The sequence below is a fragment of the Ricinus communis genome, chromosome 10 (assembly GCF_019578655.1).
Source record: "Ricinus communis isolate WT05 ecotype wild-type chromosome 10, ASM1957865v1, whole genome shotgun sequence".
Taxonomy (NCBI): domain Eukaryota; kingdom Viridiplantae; phylum Streptophyta; class Magnoliopsida; order Malpighiales; family Euphorbiaceae; genus Ricinus; species Ricinus communis.
The window spans coordinates 24,810,983-24,820,045 of NC_063265.1; the positions used below are offsets into that span (position 1 = coordinate 24,810,983).

The 9,063-nt window shown below is 38.7% G+C and overlaps 1 long non-coding RNA gene across 1 annotated transcript; it reads left to right on the forward strand.

The window, feature by feature from the left end:
• The first annotated feature begins 59 nt into the window (after positions 1-59).
• Positions 60-4,765, forward strand: LOC125371317. The gene is made up of 4 exons (XR_007217615.1): positions 60-1,020; positions 1,103-1,169; positions 1,263-3,063; positions 3,587-4,765. It is a non-coding gene; the product is annotated as an uncharacterized LOC125371317 (long non-coding RNA).
• The last annotated feature ends 4,298 nt before the right edge of the window (positions 4,766-9,063 follow it).

Here is a 9,063-nt window from a genome sequence, read left to right on the forward strand (position 1 = left end):
ATTAATTATAATCTGAAAAAGGCATACGAATTTGACATGTTTTCTTGATAGTTTTTCAGGTTATTTACAGATACCAATCGCAACTGAGGACCAAGAAAAGACAACATTTACTTACCCCTATGGGACGTTCGCATACCGGAGGATGCCATTTGGTTTATGCAATGCATCTGCCACTTTTTAGAGATGTATGATGGCAATCTTCCACGATATGATTGAGGAGTCTATGGAGATTTTCATGGACGACTTCTCAGTGTTTGGTAACTCTTTCTCACACTACTTGTCTAATTTAAAGCGCATGCTTGCACGATGTGTTGAGGTAAATTTAGTTCTTAATTGGAAAAAATGTCATTTTATGGTAAGAGAGGGTATTGTGATAGGGCACGAGATTTCACATGCGGGGATGGAGGTAGATAGAGCTAAGGTAGAGACCATATCGAAATTGCCACCCCCTAGTTTTGTTAAGGCTGTTAGGAGCTTCCTCGGGCATGCTGGCTTTTATAGGAGATTCATTAAGGATTTTTCTAAAATAGTTAGGCCTCTTACTCAATTGCTTGTTAAGGATGTACCTTTTGTGTTTGATTCAGATTACTTATAGGCTTTTGAGTTATTAAAAAAGTTACTAACCACAGCTCCTATCATGGTTTCACTTGATTGGGGGCTGCCCTTTGAACTAATGTGCGATGCTAGTGACTATGCAGTTGCAGCTATTCTTAAACAGCAGGTTGAGAAGAAGTTCTAGCCTATCTATTATGCTAGCAAGACATTGACAAACGCCCAAGAGCACTACACCACCACTGAGAAGGAGCTGTTAGATGTGGTTTATGCCTTTAACAAGTTCCGTTCATACCTTGTGCTATCTAAGACCATCGTCTATACGGACCATTCGACATTGAGGTACTTGTTCAGAAAGAATGATGCTAAACCAAGACTGATTAGATGGATTCTACTCTTGCAGGAGTTTGACATAGAAATCAAGGATAAAAAGGGCGCTGAGAACTTGGTAGCGGATCACTTATTGAGGTTGGAAAACCCGAGCTTGGCGGTACTTGATGAGAGGGCCATTGATGATAGCTTCCTTGATAAGCATTTGTGTTCATTGCAGGTATATACCGATTCCCCTTGGTTTTCGGATTATGCGAATTATTTGGTTGCGAGGGTCCTACCAAAAGGTATGGCATATCAGCAAAAGAAGAAATTCTTTACTGACTTGAACTACTATATTTTTGAAGACCCCTTTTTGTTTCGTGTTTGTACAAATCAAGTGATTCAGCGATGTGTATATGGGGAGGAAACTCTCAAAATCCTTAAGCATTGCCATGAGGGACCAACTAGAAGCCATCAAGCGACCAATCATACGGCTAGGAAGGTGTTGGATGCGGGATTCTACTGTCCTAGAATCTTTCAGGATGCGAGAACCTTTGTCTAGGTTTGCGATGCATGCCAGCGGTCAGGTAATATCTTTTCCCGTGATGAGATACCCCAGACTAGTATACAAGTTGTTGAGATTTTTGATGTTTGGGGCATCGACTTCATGGGACCCTTTCCTTCTTCTTATGGAAATAAGTATATACTTGTGGCTGTTGAGTATTTTTCTAAGTGGCTAGAAGCGCAAGCCTTCCCCACTGATGATGCCAAGGTAGTTGCTAGGTTCCACAAGAAATTACTTACTAGGTTTGGTACACCTAAAGCATTGATTAGTGATAGAGGGACCAATTTTTATAATACCTAACTAGGGAAAGTACTTAAACGTTATGGGATCACACACCGGTTCTCTACACCCTATTACCTACAAATTAGTGGGTAAGTGGAGGTAACTAATAGGAGTCTAAAACGCATTCTAGAGAGAACCGTAGGGACTAGTAGGAAGGATTAGGCTGCTAAGTTAGATGATGCACTATGGGCTTTTAGAACAGCCTATAGGACTTTTATTTGCTTTAAACAGTATAGGCTAGTTTATGGTAAGAGATGTCATCTACCTGTTGAATTGGAACACAGGGCCCTTTGGGCTTTGAAATCATGTAATTTTAATGTTGATTCTGTAGGTAAAGAAAGACAATGGCAGCTGAATAAGTTAGAGGAGTGGTGTTAGCAAGCTTATGACAACTCTATAATTTACAAAGCTAGGACGAAGAAGTGGCACGATCAGTGACTGAAAGGCTCGAAAGGGTTCAAAGCTAGAGACAGGGTTCTCTTATATAACTCATGTCTTTGGTTGTTTCCAAGTAAGTTGAAGAGTCGATGGTCGGGACTGTTCGTAGTCAAGCAAGTCTTTCCATATGGCATAATGGAGTTGCATCATCCGAAGAAAGGAGACTTTAAAGTTAATGGGAATAGGCTGAAGCACTATCACGAGAACTCATAAGAAGTTGAGGAGCGAGTGAACATAATGCTTTTCCCGCAATAGTAGTCCGGTGTTAAGTCCAGCTAAATGACTCGAGAACCAAAAAGAAGCGCTTTTTGGGAGGCATTCCTATATTTAGCTTTACATTTTTTTATTAGTCGTTTGCATGTTTGATGGTAGTTAGAACATTTGCTTAATGACTAAACTTAATTGTTTGAAGCTAGGTTTTTAATAACTTAAGTCGGATTTTTGGTGATTGGTGAATATTAGTTTCACTGTCGATACATTTTTACTTGAATTATAGCCTAAATGTGTATGTATGTGTGTTGAATGCAGGTAGGGAGTCGGGCAGTTCGAGATGTCGAACTCGGAGGCTGGATTTCAATGGTTCACCACGGCTTCCGTGGGCATCATAGGTTGGATCACTAGGCCATGTTGATCAGCACGGCTAGAGTCCTACCCGTGATGAATATGCACGTATAAGAGATTGGAAATTGGCTGCCCATCACAGCTTCCAAAGGCACCATGGGCGGCAACACCAGGCCGTGCTGATCAGCACGGCCACGCCCTTACCCTTGGTGAACATGCACATGGAAGGCACTTTAAGCTTCAGCACGGGCTAAGTCGAGGCCATGCTGACCAGCACGGTCATGCCCTCGCCCGCGATTATAAAAGGAGGCCATTTCAAACCTTTGACAAGTTTCCCTCTCTAAAATTCTAAGGTGCTTTCCTTTCTTTTCTCGATTTTTCTTACTTGTCATGGCAATTTCAAGTAAGTTTCTTCGCTTTTTCCTTTTTATTTCGTTAAGTTTGAGTCTTTATGTATTTTCTTTTTATTATTTAGGACATTTTGATATGCTCTAGTATTTGTCAATATTTATTGCTTTGATTTTATTTTTATTTACACTACTTGAGTTTGATTTGGATTATATTTAGTCATATTAGTTATTATATTTGTGTGATTTTAATAATGACATGCTAAGTGTGGGGTTTGGGAGTAGTAAAGTTAATTTATGGCATTTCATTTTGATAAATTCATAGCATATATTCTCTTTATTTGGTGAGTAATATTGTGGGTTGGAATGCCATTGAGCATTAGTTTTTTGCAGGAAATTGAGGCTTTAGTCTTAGTTTTAAGCCTAAAGTTTTATGTTAATCAATTTATAGCCGTTATGCTGCTAAATTTTTAGTGGAATTTGTGTTAACTTGATTTCTTGTTCGATTACTAATGATTGATTGTATTAGGCAATATGAGGGACCGAGATCAATCCCGTTGCCAGCAACCACAATGCGCCGCTATTAGCAAGCGTTCGCGTGGCGAGGGAACTTCTTCTTCTACTTCACCTTTACCTGGGCAACCACCAGCACCAGCGCCCGCACCTGGTTGACATTGCTTATGGACATTTCAAAATGCTGATAACGAGAGCCGCTTCCAAGTTATGAGATGGAAGCAAGTAATGGTCGGACGATGCATTGACTTTGTATCCCTAGAGAGAGTTGGATTGGCTCAAGATATTCGTGCATTATTTGATACATTGCCTTACGCACGCTTCTTTGACATCATTGAGCCTACCTATCGCGAGCCCACCATTGAATTCCTAAGCACCTTCTTCCCACAGCAACATATCACAAACTGGCATAAGCTTGATGCAGTTTACTTCAGACTTGGAGGAAGGGAGTTCTCAATGTCAGTTCCACAGTTCGAGATGCACTTGGGTTTATGGACCGAGTAGGAGATCTCAGGCGAGGAGAATCAGGGATGCATCTACGTCCACCCTATCTCGTACGACACTATGTGTGATTCAATAGTACTCAGGCCAGAATCATACTATCCCAGCAGGTCTAAGGCGTCTAGCCTTCTAGATCATTTCCACTATCTTCATACACTTTTAGCTTACACTATTATAGGCCGAGGAGATAGTTTTGGAGCGATCACACAGAACGATGTATTCATTCTTTGGGCTATGCAACACCATAAGAAGCTTGACATATGGTATTTATTTGCTCGTCAAGTTCGTTCCTTCATAGTCGATGCTCAGAAGAAAATGCATTGCTGCTTTGGCCCGTATATGACTAGATTGGCCAAGAGATTGGATGTACTGGACGATTGTCTAGCCGAGCTTTCTCAGATTGGTGACATGACACCATTAGGGGTTAGACAGGTTATCAACATGCAGATGATCATGGCCACTCGAAACCCACATGGCATTGAGTACAGCCTTGTCAGTGCAATAGTCAGGGAGGCTAGAGAGGCAGCAGCTCGAGGAGCTCAAGACCCTACTGCTGAGATTCTGGATGTTAGGATTCCTAACCCAACCAAAGTATTTATGCCTAGATCTGGAGCTTCCTCTTCTTACTATGTAGGGACATCGAGTGCTTAGATTAGTGCTTTGGTTGACCGACTAGATCGAGTTTGTGATTTACAGGAGCGCGAAAGGAGTTCGCGCTTCAAGATGAGACCAGGGCACAGTTCTAGGGGTTAAATGATATGTTCCAGCAGCTTATGCATAGATTGGATAGGCAGGCCACCCAAACGAACCTCATGGTGGAGCAAATACAAAAGATGGCGGATTCCGGGCACAATCTCAGTGCTTCATTGATGACATGGAGTTTGATTTAGCAGGTTGTTTCACGGATCCTGTGCCACCACCACCGCCCCCTCCTTCAGTGCCTTCCCCTACTCCTCACTCTCCAGCCGATCCAGCCAGTGTGGATGTGCTTTCGGCAGACTACTAGCAGTGAAAAATTTGTGTTCTATTTGTTTTCCTTTTCCTTGTTATTTTCTTTCTTTATTTTCGTTTCTTTTGCATTTTTATTTTATTTTATTTTCTTTCATTTTTCTTTCTTCCTATGTGCTAGCTATGTTATATACCCACTTTTTCTAACACTGAGGGCAGTATTCTATTCAAGTGTGGGGTGGGAATCTGTGGTTTTATTATCCCTTGATTGTTTAGGAAATGATAATGGACTATTCTTAGGATGTTAGGACTTAGGTTCTTTAATTCATACACTAGTAATTGATTGTCCCTCCAGTTTTTGTTCTTGGAAAGCAATTTCATTGTATTCAATATGTCACTTTGGCCGGGTTAAACTCGTGTTGCTTGAGTTCTTTGCAAATTTTCAGCCTTTATCTTTGAACTTTGATTATGCCAATCTCTTATACAATTTATATGATGATTCAATTGATAAGTCTGGGAACCAATTGCAAATTTTAGCCACCTTAAACGTGAGTTTTTGAACTAAAATTTGAGCATCCATTGCAAATTATGCTCATGATTTTTCTTGTTTAAGTGTGCTTTGTACTTAATGTTGTTTCTAGAACTTGCTCTGTAATACTTATTGAGGTTACATAAATTTTTGAATACCATTAAGTGATTTAGGCAACTTAGGATTTACCACATCTGGCCAAAAGCCTACCCTTTGTTTCCATTAGTTAGCCAGTTTTGAGCCTTAACCTTTTCTTTATGATTTACACCTATATACTACATTTATACCATTCTCTATATTTGTCTTTTCTTTCACCTTGTATACTGAATAATTATGTGTTATGCTTCTTCTTTTATGGAATCATAGTGCCTAATTATGTTATAAATTCATTTAGTCCTTTTAATCATTCTTTGATGCTCCCTTCAATCCAAATTGCATAACTATTCTCGTTGTTTGTGTCATTAACCATACAACCCCTGTGTAAGCTACTGTGGCAATATATAAAAAAAAGAAAAGAAAAGAAAAATTTTCAAGCTTATTTCTTAGCTCTTTTCTCTTTTGGATTTAATTCTTTTAAGCATCCTCTACTTCAAATAAGGCTTAGTGAGTACTTTTGTTGATTTGGCATTCAGCTCCTAAAGCATTCATTCTAAATAATTACATGATTTTTCAGTATACTTTACACTTCTACTCAAATATTCTTACCTTTACCTTAGCCACATTTCAACCCTTATAAAGACACTTTAATTTTGGTATTCATGTATTCGCAGTAGCGAAGATGGTGTTTATGAGCAAGCTTATGGTAAACAGGTTTTGTGCAGCTGCATTGAGGGAATCTTTTTGTTTACCTGTAAACACTGTGAGTGATTTGAGAGATTCCTGTGAGGCAACAGTTCCTGGTCTTTAATGCTGAGTTGTTATATAAGTTGTACTTCGAGATGGTATTATTATAGTTCTTCTTTGAAGGTGTATGATTTGTTTAGCTACTTCTTTATATGTTGAATAAGGTTAAGTTATGAACCTTAGCATGGATTTTGAGGAGTGATTGTTGCTTATATATGTATTGAGTAATTGATTGTTTGAGGACAAGCAAAAGCTTAAGTGTGGGTTGATTTGATATGCATTGTTTTACACATGTTTATATGCCCAATTACTTCCATTTTCGTGCATAGTTATCTTGTTTTATGCCAAAAGCACCTGTTCTTTGGTTCCTTTCATGTTCCAAGTGATCATCAATGGACATTATCAGTAGTCGAGGGAGATACGTGCGAATACGGACCAGAATCCATCAAAATTGAGCAAAGGCTAGCATTTCAAGGTTAAGCACGGCCTGGACTCTGGCCGTGCTGAATCATCGACATTTGATCCTCAAAAGTGTGATTTTGGAACGGTTTCAGAGACCACCACAGCCTCCATCACGGCCCGTGGTGGCTCAGCACCGGCGAGGGCACGGTCAGGGAGAAGAGCTATTTTTTGGGACACAGAGGTCCAGCACGGCCTGGACTCTGCCCGTGCTGACTAGCACGGGCTCTACGACGGCCGTGCTAAGACAATTACATAGGCAAAATCGAATTATTTTGCTAGGGTTCGATTTTCTGACTTAAGATCTCACATACACACACGAGCCACCCTTTTTCAAACTTTGATATTCGACTTTGGGAGACTATTTCGCATATTGAAGGATGGATTCCAGTGGTTTAAGCATCACATTGAAGATCAAGAGTGGTTTTGGAGGCATTCAAGATGCAATTTGAGGTTCATTATTCAAATTTGAGGATTTAGGATTATTCATCTGACTTGAAGAAGAAGGGTGTACGTGTTTTCAATTTGCTTTTCTGTATTTGTTCCTTATTTTGTTTTATTTCTTAGCATGATTAGCTAGAACTATTGAACCCATTGGGGTTCCCTTGTTTATTGGATTACACTCAATATTTATGAGATTTTGATTATCAATGCTTGTATTCTTCTTCCTTTCATTTATTAATAAGAAATCACATTATTCATGAGACATTGTGAATTGTGTCATTCAGATTGCTTTATATAATTGAGAAACTCATTTAGTAATTGAAAATTTAAATAGCAAGAACTAGTTAATGATCACTTAGAGATAAGGGTAATTGACTAGCCGGATTAAGAATTAACAACTTTTAATATCAGTGGATTAATCTTAAAGCTAACCTAAAATCAATCGTTAGGAAGAGATTCTATCATTTAGGTTCTTAGGTTTAGGAATTCAATGTTCTCGAGAAGGAAATCGAATTCAATTTAGAATCCGCTCACGGGTAATCACAATTGGTAATCAATATAATCTCTGCCTTCACTAAAATCCAACTAGCTTAGGTCCCATTGGGTTTGCTTTCTCCCTTTGATTGTTTCACTAAATCTTTGCAGATTATTTGACATTTAGTTAATCACTTAGCTTTCATCTAGTCATAGAATAGTAACTTCATCAATTTTTTTAAGGTTTAATAACATAAGACGATAGAGTAGTTCTAGGATCATCCTTTCCCAAGAATACGACCTTGATACTCGCCATTAGTGCTAGTCTGCATCGATAGGTTCACATTGTCTTAGATTGTAGCTACATAAATAGCCTATCATAAAGCCTTCGTAAACTTAAGTTTGAAGAACAATAAACAAAGCCCATTTAGCCTTAACAAACTTGGACTTTAAAAACATTAAACAAAACTCATTCTTTATAAATTTCATTTGGATCGAATTCTATTGGACTTCCATTGTTAGCCCATTCTTGCATTTAGCCATTTAAGGACTGTTGAAGCTTCTTGGCCCTTGGCCTTGTAATTGGACCTTGTGGCAAACTTAATGGATCATTCCTTGATTCTTTCTTGTAGCCCTCGTCATCAAGCCCATCCAAATCAACATCTTTAAGCCTTGGCCGATCCATATTATTCCCTCATTCTTTAGGATGATTCGTCCTCAAATCAAGCTCATCACCTATATCAAAAGGACTTAAATCAACAATATTAAATGTGCCACTCACATTATACTTACCTTGTAAATCGATTTTGTAAGCTTTATCATTGATCCTCTCAAGTATTTGAAACGGTCCATCACTCCTTGGACTTAGCTTTGACTTTCATTGATTTGGGAACCTTTCCTTGCGAAAATGCACCCAAACCCAATTACCAGGTTGTAACATCATTGGCCTTCTTCCTTTACTAACCCTTGTGGCTACTCTAGTATTTTGCTTCTCAATCCTCTCTTTAACTTGTTCATATATTCTTTTAACCAAATCAACCTTAGAAGAACCATCGACACTAACAAGCTTGCTAAGAGGCAAATGAATTAAATCAATAGGAGTTAATGGGTTAAAACTATAAACAATTTCAAATGGAGAACAATGTGTAGTGCTATGAACAGCTTTATTATATGCAAACTCTACATATGGCAAAAGATCCTCCCAAGATTTAAGATTCCTAAAATTAAAGAACAAATTAATTGAACCAAAATTTTATTCACAACTTTGGTTTGTCCATCTATTTGTGGATGACAAC